This window comes from Lissotriton vulgaris, chromosome 5 (genome assembly GCF_964263255.1).
Source record: "Lissotriton vulgaris chromosome 5, aLisVul1.2, whole genome shotgun sequence".
In the NCBI taxonomy this organism is placed as follows: Eukaryota; Metazoa; Chordata; class Amphibia; order Caudata; family Salamandridae; genus Lissotriton; species Lissotriton vulgaris.
Window position 1 is genome coordinate 388011171 of NC_141693.1, and position 23472 is coordinate 388034642.

At 46.5% G+C, this 23472-nt stretch overlaps 1 pseudogene; it reads right to left on the reverse strand.

The window, feature by feature from the left end:
• LOC147710935 (MYCBP-associated protein-like) overlaps window positions 1–23472 on the reverse strand; it is a 46945-nt pseudogene that overhangs the window by 20307 nt on the left and 3166 nt on the right.

The following is a 23472-nucleotide window of genomic DNA, read 5'->3' on the forward strand; positions in this document are numbered from 1 at the left end:
GTGGACAGTGACATTGTCAGATGTTGTGCCTGGTAGGCAGTTGCATTTCCTGGGGGCCACTGTAATTGTTTGCGCTGCCTCGGTGGTGGTCTGGGAGGGTGCCGGGTGGGTGTTGTGGCCCTCTTGGGTGTCCGTGCTTCACGTTCAGTTGCTCCATGGCATCTGTTGCCCTTCTGATGATGCCCTGGGCAGGGCTCCCTATTGTGGTGCAGGCTGTGGTCCAACTTTACACCTGTGAATGGTGGGGTAAATTTATCATGGCTTTGGCTGCAATAAAGTGCAGTTAATTTTACGATAGCTCCTTGTGAATATGCCCCATAGTGTTTTTTGAATGGCTAATTCTAGACACTCACAGTGAAGAACTCCACCAATGAGAGATAGGACTGGGGTTGCATAACTATATACCCATAACGTTGTGTCTTTCATTTGTGAGTGAGAGAAATACCATTCCAGGAGTAGTCATACACACACCCGTTAATGCCTTTGTGATTCACCCACTTTGTATTTAGTATAAAAAAGCACTTAGAATTTTTGCTTGATTGCTGAATCTTATACAATGGCCTATTTTTCCATACCTCAATTTGGTGAAGCATGGGAAACATATATAATCTTTGTAAATACAAGAATCCTCAATTAATCCATTTGTGACAGGGTGACTTTACATACAACCCATTTATAACACAATGCAAAAGGTCCAATTTTGTAAAATAAAAAATCATTGTTTCTCTCCTTCCATATTAGATGATTGTCTCACATCTGAATGGGGATGAAAGAGATTTATGAAATGCATTTCATGATCAGCACCACAGAAACCTTATTCTATGTTCACATCACTGTGACGGAATGAATAAGGATTTTAAAAGATTTTACACAACTATAATGTGGGAAAAGAGGTGGCAAAAATATTCTGCCAAAGAGTGGAATGAGTACAGACAGATGTTATATCAACAATTTGTGCAATATACAACACTGTGAAGAGGCATGGGACACTAATTGCCCTTAACTTGGTATTCATGCAGAGCAAAGTACTGGAACATCAATAACTAGCCATTTTATAGGGCCATCATTAAAAGGAAAGTTCAGTAAGTAAAAAGAGCATCCTGTTCTGCTTCTCTAGTTGATAAAATACCATTGATGTTGCTGTTTAGTTAAGTTATTTGGGATGGCCCCTGGCCCATGGAATTTCTTTGGTCCATCCCCTAAGAACAGTTCCATTAACTAACTTAGGCAATCTGGCAGCCTTATTGTGCCGCTACACATAGACATTTGATCTCCAATAAGCACAAAAGCATTCTGAGCAGCCTCAGCCCTCATGCGCATCTGTAAATGGACACTGCTTCCGCGGATGAGCAGTCCACATTTGTGAAGTGCATCTTAACACTAGTAAGACCTATTATTATCAACATGGTAAGTTGAACTCAATTAAAAGTGCGTCTTATGATTAAACTCTGAACTGTGGTATCACAACATTTGTAAGCACTGAGGTTCTTTAAAAAAGCACATAAAGAAAAACATAAAGATTCCCTTCAATTTGCTTTGTCTACTTGTGCACTGAGCTATGTCAGTACAGAATGGGCTCTTTCATGGAATGCAGTTGGCTCCTGCCCTTCTTCATAGCACAGAGTCTGCCTTGTTGTTCGCCTCTGAATCAGCCAGGAGGATTATAAATGAAGGCAACACTGTGGCCATTCGTATGTTCGATTTCAGTGCCACATTTGACTCTTCATCCCACAATATTTTAGTCCAGCAGCTCTGGGATAGTAGCTTTAGTAGTAGTGCTCTGCAGTGGTTGGCCTCATTCTTGCTGGGGTGAACTTTCTGGGTATCATAAAAGTCTTTTCTATCATCAATTCATCCCTTGCAGCAAGGAGTGCCACTGAGCCCAACTCTTTTTAATGTTTATGTGAGGTCTTTAGCTGTAGTCATTTAGTAGTATGGTTTTCACTGATGACACTCAGCTTGTCCTCAAGCTTTCTCATAAGAATGAGCAGATGGTGTCCTCTATACGGCCATGCCTGTCTGATGTCAATGTTTGCATGGACCTCAACTGTCTACAACTGGATACTGAGAAAATAATGGTCTTGGCATCGGGCAGACACCGGAACACATGGTCTAACGTGTGGTAGCTAGACAACATTGGCCCCCTACTATCCCCTAAACCCAAGGTGAGGAATCTGGCCATCTGGTTTGGTGAAAAGATTTTGTTTGATGCTAAGATCAATGCTCTCTCAGAGAAAAGGTTTTTGGAATTCTAAGACTTTCTAAAGGACTGCAGTCCAGGCAATTGTTACTTTCAGATAGGATTGCTGCAATATTTTTTATTTAGGTTTCAACCACTCGCATCTGAATATTCTGCAACGTGTGCAGAACGTGGCAGCTGAGATACTGCTCGGGATCTCAAGGCGTGCCTCTATTAGAATGGCACTGGGGAAACTTCACTGGTTGCCAATTAAACAGAGAATCCATCGCATTTAAGGCTCTCTGTTACAGTCACAAAGCACTTTGTGCCAAGGCCCCACCTATCCAGAGGACACTTAGTAAGTACCAAAAAGAGCACTGAGATCAGCTGTGGCGATATTGATTTCCATCCCCAGGGTTTGGAAAGCTAAACTTGTTGGCTGCACCTTCAGACCCTTGGCTTCTAAAATCTGGAACTCTTTTCCTGTGGAAACTTCAGTTGGCTCCCTCTGACTTCATTTTCAGAAAATAAACTGAAAACTTGGTTCTGTTTCCGTCAAGTTCTTCTGGTGTGTTCAAGTTTTAGTAGTGAAGTTCCTAGCACTGGGACAATTCAGGTGAAGTAACCATGGGCTTTACAAATTATATTATTAATATTATTATTATAATAAGGTGCGAGGGACCATTATTTAAGTTTTATTTGTTTTCCTGATGGTTTGTATTTAATATTTTTCAGTGCTCACAGTTCCTCAAATATTGTTGACTGGGCAGCGGGAAGCTTTGCCTTCCCGTAGCAGCTCTTAGCATTATAGCTCGCTGATGGGCCCATTCTAAATTTTCTGACCCCATTTAATTCCTATTCAGGGACATTTGGTACACCATTGGCGATACATTGTCTCTCCCCCTCACAGCGATCCTGTATGGTGTTTTTCATTCAAGTGAGGTATTCTCCTTTTGACACCACACTTGTACTCACCTCCTTTTGCGGAAGAAATCAATTTAATCTATATGCCCCTTTATTTCAGGTTAATTGAGCATTGGAGAGCTTTTTTGTGTAGGTTCTTCACATTATTTAGTAATTTTGCACTTATTCTAAAGTGCAACATATCTGCTATTTTTTTTGCAAGTCATTCTATTTGTTTAGACTTCAGTACATCCAACCCTTGTGGTGGACCATTCTATAATATAATATACAACCACCTTAGGAGTGCCATCCTTAAGTTAAGTTACATTATCCAACGATTACACACATTTCTATGTGTAATTCATTGTAAGCCACCTGATATATGGTTTTTCATCCTCAGTGTTTTCCATCACTCTTTCTTTGTCCTGAAGGTGACCCTCTTTAGTAATTGCATGGCGTCGAAGCATTGACAAAATACTAGTGTACTGTTTTTTATTTGATTTGGAGCTTATCACTCTGATGGAGCAAGGTTGCCCATGTAAAGCGACTTGCTTGTATTCAGCCCTCTCGAAATAATTTGTAACATACCAATTAACATGTTTCGTTTACTAATAATTGTACCACACGACATTTCTAGTATCTAGGGGAAGCTCGCCTGTGTGGTTTTACTAACCGTAACTCGATTAACCCAAAATGGCCACCGCAACGCGGGAATTTTTCTGCGCATGCATCTGTCATACTCACGTGACATGACGTATTCTCTCTGCTTGGTGGGAAATCTTTGCTTCTGCACACAAGAACTAAGATGGCTACTCTGTGTGTTAACGCTTGCACTATTGCTTTTACTAAGTTGTTCGTCCTGCATAATGACTAATGCCATAGTTAAAATAAAATAATGGGTATAGAGTAGAGATAAGTGGTATACAGTGCATTCATTTATTTCTTACACTAAAATTCTTTCTCTCCTACTTTGCATGTATCCTATTTTGGGCCTGATATGTATTTCTGAACTCCATCTTTAGAGGAACTGTGCCTGTGCAGAGAAGCTCAAATTCCTGAAGCACTGGCATTGAATTCATGCCAGCTACAGACTTGCTGGAAGATATTCGTGAGAACGCGACCTCCTGAATCTCCAAGAGGATGTCAATGTATACATTGTATTTACTATTGAAACATTCATTGCCGGGTGGAATAAAAGTGCATGGGAAATAAAATATTGGGCAGGAACATCGATCTAAATATTGAAGAGCATGACCTCATAACTGGTATGGTGTGATGACGTCTCCTCATTTTTTGACCAATCAAATTGATGGAATTCACACATTTGCAATAATGGGGGGTGGTACACTGCCCTGGAAAATGGTGTAACTAAGGTAGGCTTAGCTAGTTAGATTGTCTGACTTGTCTGAATTGCTGACCTGTCACTGACCCAACGCACTCAATAGGCGATCAAGAGCAGAGGTGCTGGCAGAGAACTCTGTCAGAAGATTCGATAACCCAATCGGGGTCCTGGAATGGAGTTTGATAACCCAATCGGGGTCTGACTGTTAGCTGCAGAGAGAGTTTACAATGCTGGCGTTTGAACTTTAGCTGTGGGTGCCGGTCCTAGCCTCTGGTGGTCCTGTCCTGATCCAATTCGGTCCGTAACCTTCCTGATTCTGGTCTGCACCTGTTCTTTCCTGCTGGCACCTACACTTTGGGGTTCTATCCTTTAAACCACCCCGTGGCAAGGGTTGGTCTTCACAGCAATCTAGGTAACTATAATAAATGTGGGTTTGTCATTGTATTGTTTCTTTTTTCTACCCACCCTATGTTCAAATGTGTTGTAAATAGAAGCCGGGAGCCTGGTATCATTTAGGTTGCTTTATTCATTAAAGTCAAGTCTTCAAGATGTTATTAATAAGAAGTAGCGAAGACCCACCAGGAGTGACCAGCTTGCCACTCAGCCTGCCTGGTTCCAACTGCCAGTTGTCACCAGGCTAAGCCCCAAACACTCCATGATGTCACCCAAGGTTCTAGTGGTGACATCATGTGAATGAGTATGAAATCCCAGAGGTAGAAAAGAGACAGGCTAAATACAACACATCTCCTTTCTTTAGGGAAATCAACAAGATGAAAAATATAATAGATAAAATTAGCTTGAGTGCACACGTCCATATAAAAGTACACAGTACAAACTAAAAGACAAAGTTACTAACACATCCCAAACAGTTGCGAACACGAGTCAACCACAACTCGTCCCAAACACAACTAGTCCCAAGTCCCATCCCCTTTCCTTGGGAAACACAAACACAAACTGATTTTGTGCCAAAATTAATGGAGTTCACTTTGCTCCGTAACGGGGTACAACCCTCCCCGTGAACTACACCTTGGAGTAGCCATTGCTCCGTCCCCAATTTTCTAAGTGGGGCACTCAACGGGGTACAACTCTCCCCATGAACTGCACCTTGGAGTAATCATTGCTCCGCCCCCAATTTCCTAATGGGATACTCACCACCCTTAAATTTTAAAAACAGACTCTAAACCGTAACAGGGTACTTCTCACCCGTGAACCATAACCGTCCCAAAACCATAGATGAGACAGGGTACACTTCTTTTAAATAGAAGTACAGAAGTTTATAAATTCCAACTCCTAACCACACATGCAAACCGTGTATACAGATTTCAACTCCTCCTACAATAAACTGTACAGGGCCCTCCTGACCCCAAATACAACATGCTATAAATGCACACCACCCTGTAGGTGCACAATAATACGGCACTTGCCACTCACACGCCACTCACGACACCTGGAAATACTCAGTGTGACTGACAACAGTCCAAACACAACACACTATAGATGAACACACTGTACTCGCCATTAACCTGCCACCAACCATACCTAAAAGAAAACACTCTCACCCTGAAACATACTGCGCAAGGCACACTTCACGCCAAAATGAACAGAAAAGAGACTAAAAAACCATTACACACTCACCAACCACCACTCCCTGAAAGCACGAGACAAACACTAAAAAAATGACCTTCAAAAATAATGTTAAAGAAAGTCCCATGCTCCTGTGAGTGGTCTCTCACCCGAGGGTATCTTGTCTTCAAAAGGCGGAATGCTCTCCAAATGACACCTGTCTCAGCCCATGTAGCAGTAGCCTTGTAAAAGTGTTCACAACCTCCAGTCTGCCCGACAATCTCGACTCCTACTTCTGTCAGCCGCAGTTTCGCTGCACTTTCCCCCCTTGTTCATGTAAATACGTCTTGAAAGTAATGGTCGCGCTTAGGCTCCTCCGTAAAACAATGACATCCCAAGGCAGCAGCAAGCACCCTGCGTCGCACCGGGTGGCTCTGGACACGCCACCGCTCACAACGTGTAATTGCAGTAAGAACAAACGTCACAAGGAGCTGAAGCGAGAAGGTAGGCTTCTGGCGTTCCTCATGCCCTTCTCTTTTAAAAAGTGACAGTTAAGCATTCCAGACTGCGCAGCTCTGTTTATGACATTACAACAATGATGATCTGTGATGTTCAAAAAGGCAACGATAGTCAAAGTATCTGTGGCGCACCTCCAGTCGCGCATTTCCCATCAGTATGACCTCACTCATCTTTCAAATACAGCCATCTCCAGTCGTGCCTTTCCCATTGCGCAGTTCGAGTAATGTTGAAGAAAAATATTCCCAAACATTCCCAAAGTACGTGCATGACTCCAGTCAGTTTATAAATACAAGCGCTGTGTGTTCTTCATTTTGACAGCTCAAACCGCTTTTAGCACATCTGCTGCGTGCTGCGTGTTGTTCACTTTGAAATGTTCCAGGCACACGATGTGACAGCTTAAACTGCTCAAAAATACATCCGCCACGTTGCTCACTCCCAATTCACGCAAGCTCAAGAAGTGACAGCTGAAGCCAATGCTCGTCCTTCACACCCTCACGGTGCCTTTCCTCTCAGCCGCTTGATAACAGAGAGTAAATACAGTGCTGAACAGCAGTCCCAAAAATCGCTCGATCTCAATGAGTGATTACAGGAGTGAACAGCACACTTGCTGAATTAAGATATACTGAACTGCACGCTTGTTGAATCAAAGTAACAACATCGTTCCAATGGCCATATGCACATAATATTGATTTCAGCGTTTTCACACACTAGTGAATTTCACCGACTGTGCCACAATATCTAGCTCATGTATCTACACCCTGGGTTTGCAGGCCGTCCTGATTACGTAGGACACTGGTGGGACTTACCAGGATGGATGTCTTGTCTTCTTTTAAGCTTCAAACTTTCTTTAATTTTTTTTAAGTTCTTGCAACACACAGGCTCTAGTACCTTAAATAGTTCCTTAATACTTGCTTTTCCTTTACGCTGTGGGTTCTTTACTTCTTGTTCCCGTTGTCTGCACGTTGTAAATTCGCTCCAAAATGCCTCAAAGTCGCCAAAAATGTTGTAAATAGAAGCCGGGAGCCTGGTATCATTTAGGTTGCTTTATTCATTAAAGTCAAGTCTTCAAGATGTTATTAATAAGAAGTCCGCTGGCTGAGGTTGTCAGGCATTGGGGTATGACCATGGTGTCATATGCCGATGACACCCAGTTAGCGGTCACGATCAGCGGGGATGCGGATGTGGATGCCCCCAGATTCCAGAAGGGACTTCAGGCGGTCGCCAGCTGTATGACTTCCAACTGTTTCCAGCTGAACACAAGCAAGACGGAGATCATGATCTTTGTCAAGCAAACGGAACTCTGGGGAGCCATCCCCGGTCGCTGAGTTAAAAAACCTTGGGGTTTGGCTCGATCCAACTCTCACCTTTGTCTGCCATACTAAGCGCACGGCGGCCTGCTGCTTTGGCATTTTGCGCGGACTACGGCCTTGACTAAAATTTTTTGATGCCACCACCAGGCAACTTGTGATTCAAGCAACCGTGATTTCTCGGCTTGATTACGCCAGCTCCCTTCTAGCGGGATTAAATCAGTCGGAAATCACCCGCCTGCAGCGTGTACAGAATGCCGCGGCGAGAGCTGTTGTGGGCATTCCTAGATTTTGTCCAACTGCTAACACCTTGCGTAAGCTGCATTGGTTACCGATTGCGCAAAGGATTCAGTTCAAGGTCCTTTGTGTAGCCTACAAGATTCTCAAGGGATCCCCTGTTATGATCCTCTCCAACCTTTTGTCCCGCTATGTTCCGGTCTGGGCTTTAAGATCTTCGGACCTAGAACTTGCGGTTGTCCCCCGTTTCAAGCGTTGCAGGGCAGGCGGCCGCTCTTTTCAAGTTCGCGCCGCAGTGTTGTGGAACTCCCTTCCCCTTGCGATTCGTGCCCTTGGGGATCTGCTCTCTTTCCGTCGAGCGGTAAAAACTTTTTTGTTTCCTTAAAATTCTTTCTGCTTTGTTATGTCCAGTTGTGTTGTGTTGCTACCTTGTCGGGCGCCAGGACGCTCCTTCGCTGGAGCATCTGTGCGCATAATAAATGAGCTTAACATAACATAACATAACAAGTAGCTAAGACCCACCAGGAGTGACCAGCTTGCCACTGAGCCTGCCTGGTTCCAACTGCCAGTTGTCAACAGGCTAAGCCCCAAACACTCCATGATGTCACCCAAGGCTCTAGTGGTGACATCATGTGAATGAGTATGACATCCCAGAGGTAGAAAAGAGACAGGCTAAATACAACAAAATGCTAATGCCATTTTCTTTTCAATCATATGCATATTTATGCTTTAATCATTGTTCTACTTAATAAATGTGATTTAATTGAAAATTGATAATGGACCTTAACCTTTAAGAAATTTACATAAGATAAAGAATGTAAACCTTTCTCGAGTTTGTGGTATTTAAGAGTGCAAACGTTTATTTACTGCCTAATATGCTAACACCCTTGATCCTTTAGGACTCTAGGTACCAGTGACTAGGATTGGTAAGTCATATGGTATAGGTCTTGAATGGTTAAACAATTTGGTTAAGCATAAGTTTGCCATTTCAAAGTGTGTATGTTGTTTTATGGACCCAGGTGAGTATGGTAAAACGAGCAGGTGAGTCCGCGGTCCGTCAATCTGTTCCAGAGTGTGTATAGAACACCATTGCAATCATATCAGTCACTACTCTTGTATATGTATTGCATAGCACCTGTGCACCGTACATACTCACCTGTTTCACTTTCACTGTGCCGCTGAGTGTTTGGCCACTGGATTCAAGATAGCCTGGCTGATGAGGATTATGAATCCGAAACCGGTCCCAGGATGCTTGTCTCCGGTCCAAGGAAGACATGGCTTGGCAGTTCGAGCTGGACTGTTCCCATGAGGCACAGGGTCAGACTGATTTGCATATGGCCATGTCTGAACTGGGGTGGCTGAGTGAGCTAAAGAATGGTGATGGATTAAACCCAGATCAGTTGACTGGGGGTGAGTGTTTGATTTGCTCAAACGCTCCGTCCATCATCCCCTTTTGTATCGCTGAGTGTTTGCGAGCACCACTTTGTCTTAAAAAGTATTTAAATGAAAAAGCTTTATTTATTTATTCTGTTTTTGTCAGATTCTAATTATGATGTCATTAATAAAATTATTCAGTTTTTTTCAAGACTAATCCTTAGATGGTTATGTGTCATTACCAAGGAAGTTGAAGTTTACACTTCCCCCACAGGGACCACTGTTTCTTTGAATTATTGTATCACCCAGGTACCAGGGGCACTGGGTTCCCCCTTGTTTCCTAATACATGCTCTCCCATCAATGGTCCAAAGAAAATTTTCAATTGAGCAGTTAAATTGAAAGTGGCTTTTAGGATAGACTTTTCATAGAAGAAACCTGATATCTATACAGCCGCTGAAGCATAATGAAAATGTCTCGCTGACATCCACAAATAGTAGGGACAAATCAGTGGTTAGATATCAATGTCCATTACAAAATTACTTACATATAGATTATAGCAAGCCATTGACACCCCACCTACAATACATGTAGAAGATACATTCACTAATACAATAAAAAAACTAATTAAAAAAGCCAATAAAAACAATGAGAGGCCCTAAGGCTCTTTGTCACAGTACATCAGCATGAGAAACATAATTTGCTCTTTGTTGGTAAATTTGTCTTTTCAGTCCCATCACACAAATCTCAAGCACCATGGCCATGATGAGGTGTCGGTCATTGATTTGATCGTTCTCTTAGGCTGTACGTAAGAGCACTAAAGACATGAAATGCCCTCTTGTACCTGGTGGTGAAATCTATAGAGCGAAAAAGATCAAGGACGCCAAAAGCAATATAAGGAGGTAATTCCAGAAACCATTAGTCATAATCAAGAAGTAAAATTCGACAACGTCATACGTTCCTAAGATAGTTATTCTATATCTGCATCTTATCTTAAGGTCTATAAAACTTGAAACCTCCCTCTACACCTATCTCCTGTTACCAGACCAGGTGGAAGCTTTAAACATTACTCCATTAAATGTAAGAGTGCACTCTAGTCAAATGGATTGCGGCAGTGCTGAATTTGGTAGCTGCAAAAGTGTTTGTTGCAATCAGGAACAAGGCATCTCAGGACATGACATAATAATGGCAGTTGAAGACAGTTGAGGCAGGAGCTGGCAGCTGAATTTTTCCAAAATTGATATCCTTGTATGACCACAGGACGTGAGAAAAAAACGACAGACTATATGCACTACTTGGAAGGGAGCGCTAATGTACCAAAATCTGTTAAGACTGAGCAGAGAATGGATTATATGACTACTGCTTTGAAAGAGATGAAGAACACTTGATGAGGAAGACTATACACTCTTGGAGCATTAGTGTAGCAGAAAAGAGTATGACGGTGCAGGTTGGTACTACACTATTGTGCAATAGCAGTTCAAGCATAGGCGAGGAACATACAAACAGCTGCAATTTCAATCACAAGAACATGGACATATATGGAGAAACTGCAGGTCATGTTGGCCTCTTTCAATAAGAAAAATATACGAGAAATATCTTAAGCAAGCTGCTCAAAAAAAGGTGCCTGCTTCAGTAGTGAGCATCCATGTCTGTTTGAATGAATGCGAGGAACTGATCACTTTGAAACCAAAGAAACCCATTGTTGGAAAGTGCCTCTTTTTACATAATCACCCACATATTTCGAGTCAAGTCAAGAAAGCTTTATTTCGATAAAAATTATCATAAAAGCTTCATCTAAAATACACAATTTCATATTTAAAATGACAAGATAAACAAAACACAAGAAATTTAATATACAGTTAATTAAAAAAAAATTCAAAATTCATTGGGAAAAAGAGATATTTCATAATGTGATTTAAAAACGGATTAAACAATTGATTTAAGCCTCTTGGATCTAATGGACCAAGCCCATGATAAAAATTTTGCAAGAATGCAAGCATATAAGGTACAACAGTCAGACCTGAGTATGCGTATTGCCTCCGCATGACGCCTAGTGCCTAGCTGGCGACATAGATGTTTAAGCCATTTCTTCCGTGGCAGGGTATACTCTCCGCATTCAAACAAGAAATGCGCCACTGTCTCTGGTCTGCCTATGCACACTGGACAGAACTCTGTGGTTTGCCCGGGCGGTTTCCACCGTGATGAAAATGCATACAAAGGAAGAGTACCTGCTCTGAATTTAAAATAAAGGGCCCTGTCAAAAGGTTTCTCGATTAAGTCTAAGTATAGTTCTCGTATTGGCAGGTCCTTATAGTTCAGGAAATATTCCGTTAGTCTGCCCAAGCAATCATTAGTGTCCCTTTTTGACGTTATCCAATTCCAGTACAGAGTTTTGAGAGTTTCTTTTGGTGGAGAGGATCTGTTTAGCCATGATTCTTTTAGGCCCAAATTGGATAACAAGATTTTCATATCTCTCAACCATTTAATTTTCTGCCATCCTGGAAGTGACATCATTTCTGAAAGGCCTTGCGTATATTTGTCAAGTTCCTGTACTCGCCACAGGGGGGCCCATAACAGCAATGGCCGAAGTTTTGCTTTGTCGTCAATTGGGCGACAACCTAAATCCAGCATTAGCGGGACCTTGCGGGAGGGACATAATTGCTCCGCAAACTTTCCTCTTAGATCTTGGCAATTCATTTGTAATAGATGAGCCCCATAACTCAGCCCCATAAAGAGCAGAGCTAACCCCTTTGGCTGTATAAATTTCAAGAACAGTAGATATGGGTCTAATAACACAAGAGTGTTGTTCTTTCAATAGGGCTCCTGTTAGACATTTGTGGGTTAGCAACATTTTATCCAAATGAGGGGCCCATTGCATTTTGTGGGACAACCGTATGCCTAGATAGTCAAAAACTTCTACTTTCCCCAAAGGTTCTCCATTCAGGGTAAGAGGGCGAATTGTTTTTTTTGAGGGATTCAGCACAAGATACTTCGTCTTTTCGGTATTAATAATCAAACCCCGTTCAGAGCAAAAGGACTGAAAATTGTTCAAAAGTCTTTGGAGGACATTCGGGGTTTTCGATATCAAAAGCGTATCGTCCGCGAAGAGTAGGGTTGGTATACGCTCTCCAGCCAGGGATGGTTCATCTGAAGGATGTCTCCGAAGATGCTCGACCACCCCATTGATGTAAGGGGAAAAAGGGTGGGAGCTAGGACACATCCCTGGCGGACCCCCCTCTCTACCGGGATGCTGCTAGTTTTTTCACCCTCTGGGCCCCACCTTATCTGGGCAAAACTGTTTTCATGGAGCCTAATAAGTAATGAGAGGATATAGTGCGGCAACCCCATGTCTGCCAAGACACCCCAGAGGGTCTCCCTCGGTACAAGGTCAAAGGCAGTCTTTAAATCGATAAAAGCGAGATAAAGACTGCCCTTGCCTATAACCACTACCTTCCAATATATCATCATTAGCCTAAAGGCTTGCTCGATTGTGCCAGTGCCCACTCGGAACCCTGCCTGGTAGTCGGAGAGAATATTATTTTGATCTATCCAATCCAATATTCTGACCAATAGGACCTTGCCAACTACGTTTTGGCTAATATCCAACAGACTAATTGGTCTATAATTGGATGGATCATCTCTGGCGCCTTTTTTATAGATGGGGACAACCTCCGCCCCTTTCCATGATGTGGGAATCGGTGCACCCCTACAGATGGCAACGAGAAGGCAGTAGATGAATTTTCCCCACTTCTGGATATCTGATCTCAACAGATCCCCCGGTATGCCATCCGGTCCAGCTGCTTTTTGGGGCCTGATAGAGCTTATGGCATACTCCACTTTTTTATTGTAAGTCAGAGCTTTCCTGTAGAGTCGCCCAATCCAAATCAATCTCAGGTAATTTCCCTGCGCTAACTTCATCAGCAGGGTATAACTTTGAGAAATGGTTGACCCACGCCTGACTTGCGATATTACATGTTATCTGATCAGTGTCGGGTCTGTTTCTGGCTCTTATTGTGTCCCAGAAGCATTTTGAGTCCCTCTTAGAGCTAGCCTCTTTAAGAGTACGCCAGTACTCCTCTTCCCACTATACTCTTTCCTGGCTATCTGTACCAAGGGTTGGGATTTTCCTTTAACGGCCTCTATTAAAAGTGACTTTGCCCGTCTGCATGCTGGGGTGTACCAGTCGTGCTTCCCCTTGGGTTTACACTGAGATGGATTCCCCCCTACGAACCCCTTACCCTGGAATACATCCCCTATAGACTTGACAGCTGCCTCGAAAATAGACGTCGCCTTTTCAGCTGAATGGGCCAGATTGGTAGCATCTAATTCGGTCTGAGAAGTCCGAAGTAATTCCTTAATGGTAGAAAGTTTGACAGCGTCAGTGGCAATTTTATTCCACTTAAGACGTCGTCCACAGGATGCAACAGTGGTTTTATGAGTGCATTTGGGGAAGGGTGCGATTACTTTACTAGGCCAGGGATGTGTAAAGATAAGGAAAGCGAGTTATGATCGCTCTCCACGGTGGGTTGGACAACCATATCCTTAACCAGTCCCCAAAGTTTTAAATCCAACAGGATATAGTCAATTCTCGAGGTTTGATCAACCCTGTTGAAAGTGGGAGCACCTAGGCAATCAGAAATTGTACGGCCGTTCGTGGCTCTTAAGCCAAACTCCAATGTTAGAGCATTTAATTGGACTGCAGTTCGTGACCATCTTTTTATCGGGGCAATAAATAGTACTGGAATACCCCATCTACTATCATCCTCACTTAGGTCTGAACTACCCTCCATAGGGAGTGGTTCATATGTACAATTAAAATCGCCTGCTATTAAGGTATAATCGCCTTCTGCGTGATCTCTTAGTTCTGTTTCAAGGGTGGATATTACTAGGGACGTCAACCCATTTTTAGTTCCTCTGGCATAAACATTGTACAAGGCAAGGGATAAGCCCCTATTATGATTTCTCAGTACAATTGCTAATAAATCTGGGCTATTACCATGCTTAGATAAAATATGGCAGTTAAGAGAAGTGCTTACCCAGATAATAAGCCCCCCAGAGGGACGACCCTTTCCTTGTGTGGCTTTCACAGCGGGCACAAAGTACGTTACAAAACCAACCGGTGGAGTGGTTCAACACTCCAAGTCTCTTGGAACAGGCAAATTTTATGCGCCTCTACCAAGTCCAGTTTCCTATGGATGCCTGCAAGGTTCCAGCTAAGTATTTTTATTGAACCCTTATCAGGATTACTATCGCTCCCACTGTTGTTGTGCAGTCCCGGACACTCTATTGGTTGAAAAGATGATACTAGTTGGAACTATCTCAGTTGATAGCTTGGGGCTCTTAGTGTGCCAACCGGTCAGTGTATGCTCCTCCTCCCCTTGTTTCAAATATAAAGAAGGGATACTAATTGGCTCAGAGATGAGTCAATCTACCTCATCGAGAGCACAAAACCGGTTCCAATGGGTAAATTGGGTAAGAAAAGGATCAACTACAGATGGGCCAGGCCAAGATGATTGCCACTGATGGAAGGCATGCTGGGGAGCTTGAGGATAGGCCCTATTTAGAGTGAAATTAGTTTTCGGAGTGTATTGTCTATGTACCATCGGGTAGAAATAAGAAAGGGGAAGTGGGTGAATTTGAGTATTTGCTCCACTAGTGGGTGCACTGCATATGTGGTTCACTACCGCTGTATTTCTGAAATTAACGGTTATGACATCCCCTGCTATAGTTTTAGTGTTTCTACCCACCCACTCTCCTCTTCTAACCGCAAGTATTTCCCCGGACATATGTGGGGGTAGGGGTCTGTTGATCTGTAACCATTCAATCAATCAAAGACATTTATAGAGCGCACTACTTACCCGTAGGGTCTCAAGGCGCTGGGGGGAGGGGGGTGCCGTTTACTGCTCGAACAGCCAGGTCTTCAGCTTCTTCCTGAAGGAGAGGTGGTCTTGGGTCAGGCGCAGGTCGGTCGGCAGGGAGTTCCAGGTCTTGGCGGCCAGGTAGGAGAAGGACCTTCCTCCAGTTGTCGCTCTTCAGATGCGGGGGACGGCGGCGAGGGCGTGGTTGGCTGATCGGAGGTGGCCTTTGGGAGCGTAGAAGTTGATTCGGTTGTTGAGGTAGCTCGGGCCTTGGTCGTGTAGGGCTTTGTGTGCATGGGTGAGGAGGCGGAAGGTGATTCTTTTGTTGACGGGGAGCTAATGCAGGTCTCTCAGATGTCCGGAGATGTGGCTGGTTCGTGGGATGTCGAGGATGAGTCTGGCTGAGGCGTTCTGGATCCGCTGGAGTCTCTTCTGTAGCTTGGCGGTGGTACCGGCGTAGAGGGCGTTGCCGTAGTCCAGTCGGCTGGTGACGAGGGCCTGGGTGACGGTCTTCCTGGTCTCGGTGGGGATCCACCAGAAGATCTTCCGTAGCATGCGTAGGATGTTGAAGCACGCCGAGGAGACGGAGTTGACTTGCCTGGTCATGGAGAGGGAGGAGTCCAGGATGAAGCCCAGGTTGCGTGCGTGGTCTGTAGGTTAGGGTGCGGTGCCCAGGGCGGGAGGCCAACAGGAGTCGTCCCAGGCGGAGGGTGAAGAGCCCAGGATGAGGACCTCCGTCTTGTCTGAGTTCAGTTTCAGGCGGCTGGTCGTCATCCATTCGGCTACATCTTTCATCCCTTCGTGCAGATTGGCTCTGGCGGGGTCGTTGGTCAGGGAGAGGATCAGCTGGGTGTCGCCGGCGTAGGAGATTATGTTGAGGTTGTGTTGGCGTGCGATGGCCGCGAGGGGGCTCATGTAGACGTTGAAGAGGGTGGGGCTCAGCGAGGATCCTTGAGGGACGCCGCAGATGACTTCGGTGGCCTCTGACTTGTGCGGTGGTAGGCGGACTCTCTGTGTTCTTCCGTCGAGGAAGGAGCTGATACATTCCAGAGCCTTCTCCTGGATTCCGACGTTGCTGAGGCGCTGTACTAGGGTGCGGTGGCAGACAGTGTCGAATGCCGCGGAGAGGTCTAGGAGGATGAGGGCCGCTGTGTCTCCGTTGTCCATCAGGGCTCGGATGTCGTCGGTGGCAGCGATGAGGGCGGTCTCGGTGCTGTGGTTGGCTCGGAAGCCAGACTGCGAGGGGTCGAGGGATCCATTCGTCTCGAGGTAGGCGGCCAGCTGCTTGTTGACGGTCTTCTCGATGACTTTGGCTGGAAACGGGAGGAGCGAGATGGGGCGGTAATTCTTGAGTTCGGTGGGGTCCGCTGTGGGTTTCTTGAGTAGAGCGCTGAGTTCGGCGTGCTTCCAGCTCTCAGGGAAGGTGGCGGTGTCGAAGGAGGTGTTGATAATGTCCCGCAGGTGGGGTGCGATGACAGCGTCGGCCTTGTTGAAGACGTGGTGGGGGCAGGGGTCGGTCGGAGATCCGGAGTGGATGGAGTTCATCATGCTGACGGTGTCTTCGGTGCTGATCGGAGTCCAGGCGCGGAGGGTGGTGGTGGGGGGCGGTGGTTCGGTCGTGGTGTGCGTAGGTTGGGTGCTGAAGCTGTTGTGTATGTCCGCGATCTTGTTGTGGAAGTAGGAGGCGACCGAGTTGCAGAGGTCTTGCAATGGGGTGATGTCGTTGTTTCCTGCGCTGGGGTTGGAAAGCTCTTTCACGATGTTGAAGAGTTCCTTGCAGTTGTGTGCGTTGTTGTCCAGCCGGTCCTTGAATGCAGTTTTCTTGGTGGCGCGGATCAGCTGGTGGTGCTTCCGGGTGGCAAGCTTGAAGGTGGTCATGTTGTCCGGTGTTGGTTCCCTTCTCCAGACTTTCTCGAGGGCTCGACAGTTCTTCTTGGAGCTCTTGAGTTCGTCGGTGAACCATGGGGCTTTCTTGCTGCCGGGTCTGCTGGGCGGGGTCCAAAGCGGGGCGAGTTCGTCTGCGCAGTTGCTGATCCACGTCGTGAGGTTGTCGGCGGCCTGGCTGGGGTTCGCTGAGCTGGCCGGAGGGTGCTGGCTCAGGGAGGTGGCGAGCTGGTCGGCTGTGATCTTGTTCCAGCTTCTGTGGGCCACCTGTTGCTGGTGGTGGTGGATCGTCGTTCTTTTGAAGGTGAAGTGGACACAGCTGTGGTCCGTCCATTGAAGTTATGTGGTGTGGCTGAAGCCGATGTCTGTGCTGGATGAGAAGACGGCGTCGAGTGTGTGTCCGGCGAGGTGGGTGGGGTGGACACCAGCTGCTTGAGTCCAAGATTGGCGAGGTTCTCGAGCAGGGTGCTGGTGTTGCGGTCGTTGTTGTTCTCCAGGTGGAAGTTGAGGTCCCCCAGGAGGATGTAGTCAGCGGAGGGGAGGGCATGCGGGCTGAGGAAGTCTGACGAAGCTGACTTCGTCAGGGGAGGGCATGCAGGCTGACGAAGTCGGTGATGTCCTCGCTGAATTGAGGCGTGGTCCCGGAGGTCGGTAGATCAGGGTGCCTGATTGGGCACATTTATTTCTTAATTCAACATTTGTCTCCCTTTTACCTTCCTTCAGTGGTGGTACGCCCGTTAGTACGACTACAAAAGGTGCAGCTTCCACTGGCAAGTTGATTGTCCTAAAACGAGCTGGTCTTGGCTTTGACTCTTGGGTTTTAGTAGGGGGGGAAATTGATTTTGTGTGTTTGCTAGGACTTTGGACATCCTTAGTTGCTGAATTAGAGGGTTTTCCAGTTCCCAACTCCTGCTGGGTCTGCAAAATGGAACCAGCAGAGCTTGGAAGCGGGACAGAAAGAACATCTTTTTTACCCCCAATTTGGGTCTGACAGTGTGGGTCTTTAGCTATGTTTGCCGGGGGCAATTTCGGCTTTGTAGCTATGTCTAATTTGCTAGCGTTTCCCCCCAATGTCACTCCTTTCGATCTCCCTTGGGATAATGTGCTCTCAATACTGCCTGGCTTATTGGACCCCGCCCCTTTGGTGTTCATTAGTGATGTCAATCTATCAATTTTTGACATAAGGGGCTTGATGTGAGCAATAATTGTGGCTTCTAAGTCCGCTTTAAGGTCCGCTACCATGTTTGTTACCCAGCAAGGTATACCTGGTGAGTGACTAGGAATTGAAGTCACTAGATTATGATTACCTGTATTAGCGTTCGTCCTTTCCTTTTTCCTATGTACACTACTAACATTGCTTACATTCCCTTTTCCTGAGCATATATTACTTGTTGTTTCGCTATCCCTTATGGAATTTAAATTTGAATCGGGCATAGAGTTCTTTGGGACCCCTGGTGACTCAGTAGGAGGCTGGCCGCATGGAAGTTCCGCGAAAGAAGAGTTAAGTCTAAATCCTCTGTAATGTTTAGGGATGGAGACAAGCGATTAACTGTTGCCTCCTGGGAGTTGTGCAGAATTATTGTTGGTGGCAAGGATAGTCTCCTTTCCGTGTTGGCTATAGCTGAAGATACAACCCCAATAGTTTGTTGCAACATAAGGTCAATAGCAGTTAAAGTGGGGACAGTTTGAGGTGCAGGTTCCTTACCCTTGGTTTTGGATCGTAAGATAGGCATTTTGCCGGTTTTGAGACCCTTCCTCATGCCAGTAAACGTATGCAACGGAAAGAGGGGTGGCCCAGCCCGGCCTCTTCTGGCCGCTGAGGGCCGAAGAGGGCCCGCCCTTTGCCCGGGCTTAGCCCCGGGCGTCCCACTTGCGTCCCGCAAGGCTGGACCTCACCTGGTAATAAGGATGAGAGGGCGTCTGTGGGCGGGGCACGCAGGGGGCGCTGACCGGATGTTTCTTGGTCACGCAGGGTCTCCTGGGAGAGTGAGTCCCTGCCGCGCTACTCCCCCGCAGCCTCTCTGCACCACAGATGTACCCCAGGCTCGGTCGAACAGGCAGCAGACAGAGTTGGTGGGCGGTGCTCCCACGAAGCGGCTCCCGCGGAGCGGGAGCGGCAAGAAGTTGAGGTAAGGGGCAAGGCAAACAGAGTATCCCCACGGCGTCCAAGATTGCACGGAGGGTCACAAGAGTCTGACTCCACAAGGTCCTTTTCAACCGTTTGCCGTGTGGGCGGGGCACGCAGGGGGCGCTGACCGGATGTTGCTTGGTCACGCAGGGACTCCTGGGAGAGTGAGTCCCTGCCGCGCTACTCCCCCGCAGCCTCTCTGCACCACAGATGTACCCCAGGCTCGGTCGAACAGGCAGCAGACAGCGTTGGTTGGGCGGTGCTCCCACGAAGTGGCTCCCGCGTAGCGGGAGCGGCAAGAAGTTGAGGTAAGGGGCAAGGCAAACAGAGTATCCCCACGGCGTCCAAGATTGCACGGAGGGTCACCCACATATTTAGTGGACTGATGTTTCTGTTTTTTGGTCTTTAAACTTGTGGACACTATTAACGAGGCCCCGTTGCATGTTCTCTGACTTCTAAAACATGTTGAAATTGGTTGAAGGCCGAACTAGCATATTTAGCTTTCCCATAAGGACATAGAATATAACACCTAAAGTACATTCATGCAATATCAACAAGGTGATGGATGGAATGTTGAATTAATCTCAGCCACTGGCAACCACGTGGGGAGCAATCCAGTCCATTGTTTGCCACCCACCATGCCACTCTAGACAAAGGCACATCTTATGGAAATAGGTACTGGCCCTGCTGCTCATGGCAACAGTCCACCCCAAACTTCCAGGCAAGGCCCTTCCAGAAGTGACAATAAGCAACCCAGACCAGTTTCGACCTACTTGGGTCTTCTCATCAGTGAGGTATGCTTCAACACTGCCAGTTGCTCAGGCTGCATTGCAAAGATGGGGAAAGCAGAACAAATATTAAACTTTTTTATAAGTAGTTTCTCCTTTTCACAGATTACACCAGGGTTGCCTCTATGTTTTGATTAGAATGCAGTAAGTAATAAAGTTATGGTCTAAAAGCTATCAACAGCCACCCATAAAGTGACCTGTCTCGCTAAGGACCTATCTTCAATTTCCTGCTCTTAACATTCATCAACTGTCCCTTTCCATGGTGACCAATAAATAAAAAACGATATTCACTTTCCCCGCGTGATGAGACTTCGATGCTCTTGTAAAGTATAACCTCATCATTTAAAGAAAAATTACAAAGACTACTGTGTTGAAAAATTGTTCAATCAAATGATTAACGCTGCAGTACTCTCAGAACGATGTTAATAAGATATTTGCAGCAGTTTGTGCTCCTGAACTCTCCATTCAATAGGCTTGATTGTGCTACGTGAGTTGATTTGTAAACGTAGATGGTCAGCCGATGGATGTAATACAATGCATAAGCTTTTTTCATCTGGCCACTCGATTTTCAACAGCACCTGAGATTCCTGTTTTAGTGGGAAAGAACTAAAATATTCTCTGTCTCCTTTTTATTTCAGGGTGTATGAATTGTTCTACATATCGGTGAAGCTCAGTATGCACATGGTTAGCAAACACTTATGCGATTTCTAGATAACACAATTTAAAGGCACTTTCATCGAAAAGGTAAGCATAAGCAAAGTAAGCACAAGCCTTAGCATCTAAAATGTACATGAGTTACCAGAGCCAACACTAGCCGAAAGAATCGCGGGAATGCGAAAAGTAAACAACAAGCTACACGTACATTACAATTATCACATAAAATCTCATTTGAATTCTGAACAAAACGTTTATACTCTCAGGGGGATATTCACAAATACTCAACTCCGATTTATCCCCACCCTATCGCAACAAATGTGGAGATAGATTAAACACCCCATTCACAAGCTGGTGCAAACTGCCGACATCACCTGAATTCCCGCGATAACTGCCCCAAAATTTAACTCCACGGTGGGCACCACCAACCAACCCTAATGAGATGCAGAGTAGGCCTTCCCGTGCAAAAACACACAAAAAAATCACAACACCACATTCACAACAAAATGCAAGATCTGCGAAGCAAACCAACAATAGGCGATAAGCCGTGGTAGCAGCAGGGAATTAACACCTGCCTTCTGCTGGTGTTAAGCAGGACAACTACCCACAGCACGAAAGGGAGCTCAGCCAAGAGCCACACCTGAAGACCCAACAGATGCCACTGAGACAATGATCATGCACCGCAGATACCCATGAGGGCGACAACACCCACCGCCACCACTGCAGGCCTGCCACCACCCCAGGACCTGTCCCCCCCCCCCAGAACACCACAGAGGCAGCTCACACAATGACAGCGGACCCAGCTGAAATGCACCTGCCTCCCACAGTCATGCAACTCATGACACTACCAATGGGCACGCAGCTCAACTACATCCAACATGACACACAACATGCCAACCAACCAGACAGGACACCATTGGGAAAACGGCCCTGCCATGCCCACAACCCAGCCAAGGCTTGGCACCACAGACACACAATAGCAGCATGTGAGGAGAGGCTTTGAGCAGGCATGTGCAAGAGCGGCAAGTGACTAAGGAATGTGTACCTACCCAATGCCAGGTGTGGCGTGGAGGTGCCGGACAGACCACAGAGTGCAAACCACAGAAATGGCCATATGGCAAACAACCGCTGGTGCATCATGTAGAGTAGTGGCCAGTAGACGCTACCATGACCCCACAGGCTGAGGGGCAGAACGCGGATATGTTGCATGTTACGTTCCCCCTGCATGCGCATGCGTAGTGAGTCAGACCTGCGTACGCCAGGCCTGTGTATGAGTGAGAAGAAAAAGCCTGTTGCACTGGACCTGGTCCTCATCCGGAATAGACCACGCATCAGCCTGGGCAGCGCCTCTCAGCTCACCACTAGTCCTGCGCCAAGCGCAGAGGGGCCTGCGGTCCTGAGCACCTGCTGCACCCCGGGCCGCTGGTCCCCAGACCCATCATGCCTGCACTAGGGCACCAATGAGGCTCCGCTCACATGCCTACTCCTGCGTCTGTCAAAGAGGGCCCACCAAGTGCAGGTGCAAGCTCCAAGCCCCAGTCCTGCGACCTCTGCTCCGCCCAGAAGGTCCCACATGTGGAACTGTGTCCTTAGTGTTGAATGGTAGTGACCCTAAGTCCGTGCCAGCGGCCACAGCACCTGACCCCCTTCGATCAGTGAGGCATAATTCAATATGGCAAGCCGGCCACACGAGGTGCCACTAACCCTGTACAACGCCAGCCGGCCACACGAGGAGCCACTAACCCTGTTCAATGCCACCCGGCCACATGAGGTACCAATAACACAGTTCAATGCCAGCCGGCCACACAAGGTGCCACTAATCCTGTCCAACGCCAGCCGGCCACACAAGGTGGCACTAACCCTTCTGGCACCTTGTGTTTCCAATGTTAATTCCGCTTTTGCTTGTTTGTTCCAGATTTTCTTGCGTGCTATCATCAACTTTTGAATATACAGTGAGCTAGACAGCACCTGCTGCACCCCGGGCCGCTGGTCCCCAGAACCGTCCTGCCTGCCCCAGGGCACCAACAAGGCTCCGCTCACCTGCCTACACCTGCGTGTGTCAAAGAGGGCCCACCAAGTGCCAGTGCAAGCTCCAAGCACCAGTCCTGCGACCTCTTCTTTGCCCAGTAGGGCCCACATGTGGAACTGTGTCCAGAGTCTTGAATGGTATTGACCTCGAGTCCGTGCCAGCGGCCACAGCACCCGACCCCCTTTGATCAGTGAGGCATAATTCAATATGGCAAGCCGGCCACACTAGGTGCCACTAACCCTGTTCAACGCCAGCTGGCCACACGAGGTGCCACGAACCCTGTTCAACGCCAGCCAGCCACAAGAGGTACCAATAACCCTATTCAACGCCAGCCATCCACACAAGGTGCCATTAACCCTGTCCAATGCCAGCCGGCCACACAAGGTGCCACTAACCCTTCTGGCACCTTGTGTTTCCAATGTTAATTCCGCTTTTGCTTGTTTGTTCCAGATTTTCTTGCGTGCTGTTGTCAACTTTTGAACATGCCGTGAGCTAGACAGCATAGCTTGATTTTTATTAGGGAATTTTAACTGGTGTTGCCAAGGGCCTGCAGAAGGGTTCAGTGTTTCATGGATGCCCCTGGTTATGAGAGCCCAATGGGTTAGTAAGAATTCACCATTTTGTGACTGCAGAGATTGTGCAGTGGTTACTTTCCATGATGCTAAATTCATTCTTCGAGTTAGATGCACTGTTTCATTGTTGCAAGAGG